Genomic DNA, 12,549 nt, shown 5'->3' with positions numbered 1-12,549 from the left:
CAGTTCATCTGTGCGTGGCATTGGATAGTTGTCTGGGCGAGTTACAGCATTTAGCTTACGGTAGTCCACGCAAAAACGTATTTCCCCATCTGGTTTGGGAACTAGAACCACTGGAGATGCCCATGCACTTTCAGAGGGGCGGATTACACCCATCTGTAACATATCCTGGATCTCCCGTTCTATAGCAGTTTTAGCTTGAGGAGACACCCGGTAAGGTTGGACCCTAATTGGGTGAGCATTACCTGTGTCAATGGAGTGGTATGCCCGTTCAGTCAGTCCTGGGGTGGCTGAGAACGTTGGCGCGTAGCTAGTGCACAGCTCCTGGATCTGCTGTCGCTGCATACGCCCAAGGGTCATGGAGAGGTTTACCTCTTCCACACCACCAGCACATTTCCCTTCGTAGTAGACACCTTCAGGCCACTCAGCATCATCTTCTCCCTGGGCTGTAAACTGACAAACCTTTAATTCTCTGGAATAAAAGGGCTTTAGAGAATTAATATGGTACACCTTAGGCTTTCGGTTGGAGGTGGGGAATGCTATGAGATAATTAACAGCTCCCAGGCGCTCCTGGACCGTGAATGGCCCTTCCCACGATGCTTCCATTTTATGGGCCTGGAGCGCCCTTAAGACCATGACCTGGTCTCCTACTTTGAAGGAACGCTCTCTGGCATGTTTATCATACCAGGCTTTTTGCTCTTTTTGAGCATCCTGTAAGTTTTCTTTAGCAAGGGCTAAAGAGGTTCGGAGGGTGTTTTGTAGGTTGGTTACAAAGTCCAGAATGTTAGTTCCTGGAGAAGGTGTAAATCCCTCCCATTGCTGCTTCACCAACTGCAATGGCCCCTTAACCTCACGGCCATATACAAGTTCAAATGGGGAAAACCCTAAACTGGGATGTGGTACAGCTCTGTAGGCAAAGAGCAACTGCTGCAACACTAGGTCCCAATCATTGGAGTGCTCATTTACGAATTTACGTATCATGGCCCCCAAAGTTCCATTAAACTTCTCCACCATGCCATTTGTTTGATGGTGGTAAGGAGTGGCAACCAAGTGATTTACCCCATGAGCTTCCCAAAGGTTTTTCATAGTTCCTGCCAGGAAATTAGTCCCTGCATCTGTGAGGATGTCGGAGGGCCAACCTACCCTGGCAAAAATGTCTGCTAGTGCCTGGCATACACTTTTAGCCCTGGTGTTGCTTAGAGCTACTGCTTCCGGCCATCGGGTGGCAAAATCCATGAAAGTCAGTATGTACTGCTTTCCTCTGGCTGTCTTTTTCGGAAAAGGACCCAGAATATCCACAGCTACTCGCTGAAATGGAACTTCAATGATGGGGAGTGGTTGTAGAGGGGCTTTGACCTGGTCTTGGGGTTTTCCCACTCTTTGGCACACCTCACAAGACTGGACATAGGTAGAAACATCCTTGCCCATTCCCTCCCAGTGGAATGACCCCCCCAAACGGTCTTTGGTCCTGTTCACCCCAGCATGGCCACTAGGGTGATCGTGGGCTAAGCTCAAGAGCTTGGCCCGGTATTTAGTTGGAACTACCAACTGTCTCTGAGGATGCCAGTCTTCCTGGTGTCCACCAGAAAGAGTTTCCTTGTATAAAAGTCCTCTTTCTACAACAAACCTGGATCGATTAGAAGAGCTGAGAGGCGGTGGGTTGCTCCGTGCCGCTGTCCAAGCTCTCTGGAGGCTTTCATCTGCTTCCTGTTCGGTCTGGAACTGTTCCCTTGATGCTGGGGACATCAGTTCCTCATTGGATTGTGGACCTAGGCTTGGTCCCTCTGGAAGCGATATAGGGGATGGAGCTGTTTCTGTTGACTGTGAACCGCTCTCCGCTGGTGCACTAGGTTGGGATTCAGGCTCCGGCTGAGCCTCTTGTGTAGGGTTATCGGCTGCTGCCAGTTCAGGTTCGGTGGGGCCCTCTGGTGTTGAGGTTGCAAGTACTGGATTCAGTGCTGGCACGGGGTCTGGTGTTGGTTGTTCGGCTGGTTCCGGTTCTGGGACTGGTTCCGTCTGGGTCTCTGGGACTGGATCCACTACTGCTGTTGCAGACATTGGCCTGGGGTCCGGGTCCATCACCTCTGACTGGGTCCTGATAGAAGTTTCCGGAACAGAGCTAGGCCTCACGGCTTGTTTAGCCTGGCTGCGGGTGACCATTCCCACCCTCTTGGCCTGCTTCACATGATTGGCCAAGTCTTCCCCCAACAGCATGGGGATGGGATAATCATCATAGACTGCAAAAGTCCACATTCCTGACCAGCCCTTGTACTGGACAGGCAACTTGGCTGTAGGCAAATTGAAAGAGTTGGACTTGAAGGGTTGAATCGTTACTTGGATCTCTGGGTTGATTAAATTGGGGTCCACTAAGGAAGCATGGATAGCTGACACTTGTGCTCCGGTGTCCCTCCACGCGGTGACCTTCTTCCCGCCCACACTCACAGTTTCCCTCCGCTCTAAGGGTATCTGGGAAGTATCTGGGCCTGTGGACCTCTGGTGTGATTCCGGTGCAATGAACTGTAATCTGTTGGGGTTCTTGGGGCAGTTGGCCTTTACATGCCCCAGCTCGTTACATTTAAAACATCGTCCAGCTGACGGGTCACTGGGGCGAGGAGGGTTGCTGGAGAACGGGGTGGCAGGACGATAAGGGGTCTGGAGGGTTCTTTGGGAGGTAGGTGGGGCCTTGGGCGGCCCCCGGTAATAGGGTGTGGTCTGGGGTGGTCCCTTCTGGTCTCCGCTCCAACTGCGACCAGTTTTCTTCTTCTCTGCCACCTCCACCCATCTGGCTCCAATCTCTCCTGCCTCGATTACAGTTTTGGGTTTCCCATCTAGGATGTATCTTTCTATTTCCTCAGGAACACCCTCTAAGAACTGTTCCATTTGCATTAGGAAGGGCAAATTTACTGGAGATTCAACACTTGCTCCTGATATCCAGGCATCCCAATGTTTCACAATGTGGTAGGCATGTCGGGTAAATGACATGTCTGGTTTCCACCTTAGGGCTCTGAACCTCCGACGAGACTGCTCGGGTGTTATCCCCATTCTGACTCTCGCCTTGGATTTAAACAGTTCATACTTGTTCATGTGTTCTTTAGGCATTTCAGCTGCCACCTCAGCTAAGGGTCCACTGAGCTGCGGCCTCAGCTCTACCATGTACTGGTCAGTAGAGAGGTTGTATCCAAGGCAGGCCCTTTCGAAGTTTTCTAGGAAGGCCTCAGTATCATCGCCTGCCTTGTAGGTGGGGAACTTTCTGGGATGGGAAGTGGTACTTGGAGAAGGATTACTAGGGTTTGTTGGGATATTCTGCTGAGCCTTTATCTTCTCCATCTCCTCCACATACTTCCTCTCTTTTTCCTTCTCCTCCAGTTCTTTGTCCCTCGCTTCCATAGCTCTCCTGTGAGCAGCCGCTTGGTGTTGTTCTGCCTCCCTTTCTTGTTCCTTCTTCAGCCGCATGAGTTCTATCTGTCTTTCATGTTCCCTTTGTCTTTCCTCAGCCTGAAATTTGGCTAATTCCAGCTGTAGTCGAGCTGAGGATTTGGTCATTCTAACCTCTCTGTTTTTAACTAACTTTACACCCGAGGTTTAGAAATAAACAAACAAAACTTGGCTGTAAAATTTTGCTGTGCTGGAATAGAATACCTATTCTCTGATAGTGATTGTCAGCCTACAGAAAAAGACAATTCCCTTGTCTCTGTTCTGGGCCCAACTTAAAGCAAAAAACCTCCAAACTACTTGGAAACCTGCTTACCCAGCCCAAAGAAAAAGCAAATGGGTAGAACACACACCCCCTATTTACTTTTAGGAAGAAAAGAAAAAAAAAAAACCTCTGGGTTGGAAGACTGTGAATTTCCCTGCAGGAGTTAAGTACCCTGCCTCCAGGCAAAGAAAACCTGCAATTCACAAGATAATCCCCTTTTGTCTCTGCTTGGCCACAAAGCAGGGAAAACCCAAGATGCTTTCAGTTTCAAAGCTGCTTCAAAGCCACAGGAAAAAAAAATTCCTTTTTAAAATCTGTATTTCTAGTTCAAAAAATCTCAACTGGATCTCAAAATGATTTCAGGTTAATCCCACCACTATGCCACCATGTCAAGGTTCCTCCCCCACTCTGAACTCTAGGGTACAGATGTGGGGACCTGCATGAAAAACCTCCTAAGCTTATCTTTACCAGCTTAGGTCAAAACTTCCCCAAGGTACAAAGTATTCCACCCGTGGTCCTTGGAATGGCCGCTACCACCACCAAACTAATACTGGTTACTGGGGAAGAGCTGTTTGGACGCGTCTTTCCCCCCAAAATACTTCCCAAAACCCTGCACCCCACTTCCTGGACAAGGTTTGGTAAAAAGCCTCACCAATTTACCTAGGTGACTACAGACCCAGACCCTTGGATCTTAAGAACAATGAACAATCCTCCCAACACTTGCACCCCCCCTTTCCTGGGAAATGTTGGATAAAAAGCCTCACCAATTTGCATAGGTGACCACAGACCCAAACCCTTGGATCTGAGAACAATGAAAAAGCATTCAGTTTTTTACAAGAAAACTTTTAATAGAAAATAGAAGTAAATAGAAATAAAGAAATCCCCCCTGTAAAATCAGGATGGTAGATATCTTACAGGGTAATTAGATTAAAAAACATAGAGAACCCCTCTAGGCAAAACCTTAAGTTACAAAAAAGATACACAGACAGAAATAGTTATTCTATTCAGCACAATTCTTTTCTCAGCCATTTAAAGAAATCATAATCTAACGCATACCTAGCTAGATTACTTACTAAAAGTTCTAAGACTCCATTCCTGTTCTGTCCCTGGCAAAAGCAGCATACAGACAGACACAGACCCTTTGTTTCTCTCCCTCCTCCCAGCTTTTGAAAGTATCTTGTCTCCTCATTGGTCATTTTGGTCAGGTGCCAGCGAGGTTACCTTTAGCTTCTTAACCCTTTACAGGTGAGAGGAGCTTTCCCCTGGCCAGGAGGAATTTCAAAGGGGTTTACCCTTCCCCTTATATTTATGACAGGCTTAGTGCCCAGATCTAGGTGTCACTTAAATTTCAAAAACCCAAGAAGATCCCGGCAGCCCCCAGCTCTTCCGGCTCCCTCTCTCCCTGGGCGGTTCAGGTGGCCTGCAAAACCTTGTTTGACATCACAAAGGGACTGTGGGTTTCCCAGGTCACCAGGTAACTAGGCAATAAAACCCTCTCTGCAGGGGCCTGGCCTGAGCCTGGCATGAGTGGGTCTGCTCTGCGCCCTAAGCGTGGGATCCAACTCAGGTTTGAGCCCAGGCCCCCAGTCTGCACAGACACAGGTCAGCCCGACTTGGGTCAGCAGGCACTCAGGTCCTAGGACACAGCTAGGGAGGACGGTCAGATCCCGAGCCCAGTCCCTGTCCTTGCACAGCGGGGAGGCAGGTCAAGCGGCAGATCCAAGTCAGAACGGCTGCGTAGTGCAGTGTGGGCATGTAACACGACCCCCGCGAGTCCTCAGTGGTGGATCAGGCAGCAGAGGATCGTTGGATCCCAACGGCTGTGAAAGCGGGTGCCGGCTGCAGCGAGTTGGGCTCTCCAGTCGTCTCGGACTTTCCCTGCCGCTGGGCCCCAGACCGCCTGCTTGTCAGGACCGTGCGGTCACTGCCGGGGCACCAGCTGGCCCCCGGTCGAAGAAAACACCCGCAGGCGTCTAGCACGCCCTGAAGGCGTCTCTCAAGAAAACTGCCGTGGCCATCCCAAGTAGGGTGACCAGATGTCCTGACAGTACAAGGACAGTCCCGATATTTGGGGCTTTGTCTTTTATAGGTGCCTATTACCACCCACCCCCTGTGCCAGTTTTTCACACTTGCTAACGGGTCACCTATTCACAAGTTGGGAGGAGCAAGCCACCAACCGACCTCAACGGCCCCACATCCTCCCGCAGGCAAGCGGCCCGCTTCCAGGAGAAGCGCCTTGCCCTGGAAGCCGAAAAGAGAGAAAAGGAAGGAAAAAGAAATCTTTCTCCCAACGGGCAGCTGACCTGCCAGGAAAGGTCTGTACCTACTGTGGGCGGCTCTGTGGTTCCAGGCTCGGACTCCTGTGTCCTCTCAGGGCCCACATGTAAATCCATGCTAGAGATGATCCTCGAATGGAGGGATCGCCGCCGGTGGCAGACTTGTAACACGACTGTGAGACCTGGTCAAACACATGTAAACCCAGGCTCACAGTGCAGCAGGGATGGTTAAACATGGGCTTGGAAAAAACCAAGCACAGAACCCTGCTGGTTTTCCTCCTCTTGTTGGGTTTCTTGGGACCACTAAGAGCTGTAGGTTTGTCACGGGACAAAGAGCCCTTGTTTGTCTCTGAGGCAATCTAGTCTGGGGCTGGCTGGATGAGGAAAGAGAAGCCGAGTGAGAAGCATTTGGGCTCATTGCCCATCCAGCACTGACCGATAGCACTGCCGATTCTTCTCATGAGACAAAGGCTGCCTTCTCAGACCCAGCAAATTACATCTAGAAAAGGGGATGGACATTTTTATACGGCATTTCCTCTAGTTTTTTAGAAAGGAAAATTGAGCAATAGAAATTCCATTCTGATCAGCCGTATTGACCAGCCAGTGTGTGATCAGCAAAGCAGGGCCTTTAGGTCCACTGCACAGACGTCTGCCATGTTAACTAATAGCGTAGCAGCCCTAGTAGGTTGTTATCCTGTATGTAGACTGGCCATTGGTTTGGAGACAGGGGAATGAGACACACACACACACACACACACACACAAACTTCCAGGGAATTTCACAGCTATTTGCTATCAGCTGGGGAAGGTAGAAAATGCACTATCCAACCCCTGCAGTATCTCTATGCATCTCCAATCATAGAATATCAGGGTTGGAAGGGACCTCAGGAGATCATCTTATCCAACCCCCTGCTCAAAGCAGGGCCAATCCCCAATTTTTGCTCCAGATCCCTAAATGGCCCCCTCAAGGATTGAACTTACAACCCTGGATTTAGCAGGCCAATGCGCAAACCACTGAGCTATCCCTCCCCCTGATCGTCAGCCACACACATGCTCCTAACTCCCTTCCACCCTCAGTGGCTCTTGGCTCTGTCTCCTCCTTGCTCCTCACCTCTTTGCATTGGGATCAGACTGGTTACTCCACCTATTCCACCCTGCTTGGTGCCAGCATGGGGATCACGGAGAGCACTGGAGAGACACGCTCCCTGATCTCCTTGCTGATGCTCTCTACCACACCAAACCCTGGTGTCCTCTCCATGGCTGCAGTGTAGAGGGAGCCCAGTGACATGGGATGAGAGTTAAGGAGGGTGGTGCAAGGGAGACAGCTTGCGGGGGAGGAATTCCCTCTTTCTCTCCTCCGCTTTCTGTTCTTTCCTTTCCCTGCCAGGATGGCGGCTTCTATTTCAGATGAGACGGTTACTGAGAACGCAGGAGATTTCAGAGCAGAAAGACCCCGTGAGCTCAGGGGAACCTGCTCCCATCCCCAATTCCATCCCAGCTGGGGTCTGCTAGATGGGAGGGACCCAGAGCTCTGCTTGCAGCCGGAGCTTGAGCATCTACGCTGCAATTAAATAGTCGGAGCCCTGGGAGCCCGAGTCAGCTGGCACAGGCCAGCCCTGGGGTTTTTAATTGCAGTGTAGACTGAGCCCCTCTGCAGGGCTGAACCAGCCCCGAAGGGATGGTGCCACCACGTGGCTGGTCTATCCATTCCCCGCTGAGGTGCTTTTACAGGGAAACGCGTTTTCTCTGCAGGGAAAGGAGCCTCTGTGCCATAGTTCAGCCTTTGTGCTGGGATAATAGAGCGAATTCCAGCACCGGGCATGGGGGTAACAAACCTTCGCCCGTTATTTTGCCTTTAGCCCAGCTCCTGGGCAAAAAAATCCACTGTTCTGAATGGGGGTAGGAGTCAGCAATGATTGAATTAAAAGATCTTCAGGGGAGTAGCTGCAAGTGGTCCCCAAAAGTTTCTTTGTGTTCACATCTGCACAGGAATGAGGCATAAAGCAGAAATGGGGGGAGGGGTTCTAAATGTAAATCAGTTTTTGGGAGAAATGTGTTCAAACACAGTGAGACTGGACGTATGGAAGAAATAACAAGTGATCCCCAGCTCCTTCCCCCGAGCCTTAGGTGGGGATTAGCCGCCAACAGCTGCGGCTGCTGCTCTGAGGGGAGCGGTATAAGCTGTCTGCCCCTGGGGGCAGCCCCCCGGCTGGTTCAGCGGGGGCAGATGGTGACTTGCTGGGCAGGGATGCCGCACCGGCTGGGGTCTGGAATATGAACAGGGGTCGAAGGAACTTGCCTCCAATGGGGGTCGAGGATGCGGAGGAGCTGGAATCGGAGCATCACAGTCATCAAGAGTCCAAGCTGCTTGGGGGGTGAGCATGGGGGGCAATGGCCCTCCTGGATTTTTTGTGCATCCCTTTCGCTACTTGCCCACAACAGCCTGGCAGCCCGCAGCTCGCTCTGTGTGCTCTGTGGAAAGGGGCTTCTAGGAATCGGCATTTCCGGAGTCATAAAGGAGAAGGAAAAGTGAATGCCTTAGAAAAGTCTCTGGGCGTGTGTTAGATGGATGGGGAGGTGTCTAGAAACCACTCAGCTCTAGTCCCTTTTCCACGATTTCCGTTAGAAAATCTGAAGCAGGGAGCAAGAAGAGTTGCCCTCTCTGAGGCTTGAACTCAGGACCTTCAGATTATGAGACGGACGCGCTGCCCGCTGCGCTAAGAAGGCTTGGAAGAGCTTTAGGCTCAATGCTTATAGGACCCTCCTCCAGGAGAGACAGAGCCTGGCGTGTGCTGGAAGAAGCGGGGAGCTCTGGTGCCCACAGACCTGTCCTGGCAGCTTTCTCAGCAGCAAAGAAATCAATTCTCCCTGCCCCTGAGCAACCCACCCGGAGCTAGGGCCAGCATTGGTGGGGGGTCCCAAGCTTTGCACCAACGTCCACATTTCAGACCTTCCTCTCATGGCACTTTCCATGTGAATTAGGACAAGCAAGCTGGGGAAGCTCCATGGGGTAATAGAAACCAGGGCTGCAGGGAAGGCTTGAACTCACAACCCCAGCAATACTGCCCTTTGCACTAACCACTTGCACCCCTGCAGGGGCTCCTTGGACAGCGTTGGGAAGTCGGCCGTGATCGGTCTCTGTGGTTCGCACCTTTGCCTGGCAATTGAAAGGCTGCCGGTTCAAACCTCACTCAAGATGTGGCTTTCCAGCAATGAGACTCCAGTCCATTTTAACAGGAAGAAAATCTCCTCTATTCTGGTTTAGCCCCATTTGACTCCTTCTGCCCGTCTTCTTCCTCCCCCATCAGTCCCTTTCCTTCCCCATTGGAGCCATGCAGAGGGGAGCCCCAGTCAGTCTCGGTCACTGAGAGTCTGTATCCCATAAGGGGAGGGAGGGGTCGCTGTAAAGCATTGATAATGGGTGGGGAGAGGTGTGCGTGGTTAGGGGGAGAAAGGCTGGAGAACTAACAGTGGGGCCCAGAGAGATTTCCCCACAGACTGGGGAGATCCCCTGCTGCCCACCATCACCCAGCTCTGGGAAGAACAACTTGGGATTGCTTGGGGAAGCCACCTTTAAAAACACAAGTGTTCCATGCTAGTTACATTTTTATAAGACCAAAGCCGCCTCAAACCCAGTGTCACAATCACGGGGATGACTTTGTCCTGACATTTTACCGGCCGCAGCCACAAAGCGAGTCAAATTACGGCTCCCGTTCGGCGTCAAGGGCCACAGACGAACCCGGAGGCTTTTCCTTCCTCAGGTTCTGCCGTCATTTCATTGCTGGCCTGTTCCGAGATTCGTCGTTGTGCAAAGCAGCGTCAGGCCCTTGGGAGCGTCCTGCCCCGCCCGGGTCCCACCTGCCGCCCCTGGGCAATTTAAAAGGGCCCGGGGACCCCCACCGGCAGCACAAGGGGGCTAAGGCGGCTTCCTGCCCACCCTCGCTCCGCGTGGCGTGCCGGTCTCGGAAGCGGCTGGCGCGTCCCTGCGGCCCCGGGGGTGGGGGGATCTCCACACGCTGCCCCCGCCCCGAGGGCCGACTCTGCCAACTGTGGGAATGGGAGCTGCTGGGGTGGTATCTGCGGGCAGCGGTGGGCAGAGACCCCCCACCTAGGAGCTGCTGCCAGAGGGGGGTGCGGATCACTTTCGGGAGATGCCCGAGGTAAGCGCCCACCTCTCACCCTCTCCTGCATCCCCAACCCCCTGCCCGAGCCCAGACCCTGCATCCAAACTCCCTCCCAGCGCCCAACCCCTCTCCCTCCCACACCCAAACTCCCTCCCAGGGCCTTAGGCAGGTGTGTCTGTGGGGGCGGGCGGGGCAGGACTTGGCCCCATTCTGGCACCACCAAAAATTATACAAGCCTGCCTCCCCTGTCCAGCCCAACCTTCTGCGGGTGCCCCTCAGCCCCCACCCCTGCAGGGTTTGAAGCTTGCATTGCTTAAATTCCAGGACGCTGCGGGATTTCAGCTCCCCTTTGTCCAGCGGGAACCTTCACCCCACTCCCAACCAGATTCTTGTCCGTGGGACGACTGTCGGGGGGCTGGGCCCCTTTTTGTCTTTTCTCTCTCTAGGACAGGCCAGGGTGCCTAGACCTGGGGCATCTGAGCACCCAGGACCTTCGGTGGAGCTGCCCTTCCCCTTCCCCTTCTGTGGTCCCATCTGTCATTGACTCCAGCCTGTTTTCTATCCATCGTCAGCACCATCCCAAGCCAGCTGCACCCGCCTCAGAAAGACAGTGTCCCCTGGTGGGTGTAAATCACTGAGCTCTCTCCTCTCTGAGCACTGACTGCCCCTCCGTCTCCTTGCCCCTCAGTCTGGGCAGACGGGACCTTTCCCTCCAGGGCTGGAGGATTCCCCCTTCTCATCCCAAGCCGCCCCTTGGGTGGGAATCTTAAAAGTACCAAAGTGACTTAGGAGCAGAAACCCCCACAGACCTTCCGTGCAATGGGCACCTGCCCCGCACTGAGCAGGACTGAAACTCCTGCAGGGCCACATCCCCTCTGGGCCTGAGCAAAGCAGCAGGGTGAAAAGAGACTTGGAGATGCTGGGGATCGAACCCAGGGCCTCATACACGCGAAGCATGTGCTCTACCACTGAGCTACATCCCCAGACAGGGGCTGTTTGGGATGGGTTACGCTCACAGCCCTCCTGTTTCCAGAGCCTCCAGGGGCCTAACGGCAGCATGAGGGACACAGTCCCTGCTCCGAGGGCCAAACCCTCTGTCCTGGAGGTTGCTGGTTCTCAGGGGTCACTTTGCAGCAGGGCCAGTTTCTCTATGTGGGGGAGAGAGAGGGCCTGCCCTGGACTCAGGGTGCAGAGATACACTCGGCCCTCTCCCCTGCATTGACTGGCTGGAGCTGCCAGCCCCTGCTGAAAGGTAACGGCGCTGGGGGGCGCTGTGAGTCGCTCAACACCTCACCCCGGTGGAAGAACTGGTGGGGGGGGGGGCGGGGGCTTTTCTCGGATCTGCTATTTCCACCTGCCTGTAAAGTCCAGCCTTCCCCAGCACATTCACTGCAGTGCACTCGGGTCACTGTTTCCATGGCTGACAGCAAAGAATCGCTCCCAGTTTCCCTTCTATCTGCAGCACGATTCGCCTGTGTCGGTGGTTAATGAGGTGGATCTAGTTGTACTCCTTTTCTTTTTGCGAATACAGACTAACACGGCTGTTACTCTGAAACCCGTCATTATGCAAGGCACTGCATTTAGCCGTATGGAGTGGAAATCTATCAACTGCATGAAAAAACTTGCACAGATACAGACAGACATCATCTTCCTTTCCAAATGCAAACAGATGGACATTGTACCAAAAGGACTGAGGGTAAAAAATCCATTACAATCGACACACCACACAGACTATGCTGACAGCTTGTGCCACACGCTCTCAAAGAAATGGAATCACCTGATCAACATCCTCTACAGCAAACAGGGAAAGATTAAGAAGGAGCTCTCAGAACTGGATACTCTCATAAAAACCCAACCTTCCACACAAACTTCCTCGTGGCTGGACTTTACTAAAACTAGACAAGCCATTTACAACACACACTTTGCTTCTCTACAAAAGAAAAAGGACACTAAACTTTCTAAACTACTACATGCTACAAGGGGCCACAACAGTGGTTCCCTCAACCCACCCAGCAATATTGTTAACCTATCCAACTATACTCTCAGCCCAGCAGAAGCAGCTGTTCTATCTCGGGGCCTCTCCTTCTGCCCCTCCACCCCCACGAACATGATACAGTTCTGTGGTGACCTAGAATCCTATTTTCGACGTCTCCGACTCAAGGAATATTTCCAACACACCTCTGAACAACATACTAACCCACAGAGACCTCCCTACCAAGACGACAAAAAGAAGGATTCTAGGTGGACTCCTCCTGAAGCTCGAAACAGCAGACTGGACTTCTACAGAGAGTGCTTCCGCCGACGTGCACGGGCTGAAATTGTGGAAAAGCTGCATCACTTGCCCCATAACCTCAGCCGGGCAGAACACAATGCCATCCACAGCCTCAGAAACAACTCTGACATCATAATCAAAAAGGCTGACAAAGGAGGTGCTGTCGTCATCATGAATAGGTCGG

At 52.5% G+C, this 12,549-nt stretch overlaps 2 non-coding genes across 2 annotated transcripts; both read right to left on the bottom strand.

Annotated features, from left to right (window-relative positions):
* Positions 1-8,623: 8,623 nt before the first annotated feature.
* Positions 8,624-8,696, bottom strand: TRNAM-CAU (transfer RNA methionine (anticodon CAU)). The gene has a single exon. It is a non-coding gene; the product is annotated as a tRNA-Met (tRNA).
* Positions 8,697-11,004: 2,308 nt separating this feature from the next.
* Positions 11,005-11,076, bottom strand: TRNAA-CGC (transfer RNA alanine (anticodon CGC)). Its single transcript has one exon. It is a non-coding gene; the product is annotated as a tRNA-Ala (tRNA).
* Between the last annotated feature and the right edge of the window lie 1,473 nt (positions 11,077-12,549).

The sequence above is a fragment of the Eretmochelys imbricata genome, chromosome 28, assembly GCF_965152235.1.
Source record: "Eretmochelys imbricata isolate rEreImb1 chromosome 28, rEreImb1.hap1, whole genome shotgun sequence".
NCBI classification, from domain to species: domain Eukaryota; kingdom Metazoa; phylum Chordata; order Testudines; family Cheloniidae; genus Eretmochelys; species Eretmochelys imbricata.
Note: the sequence above shows the minus strand (reverse complement) of the source record. Positions and strands in the feature narration are given on the sequence as shown.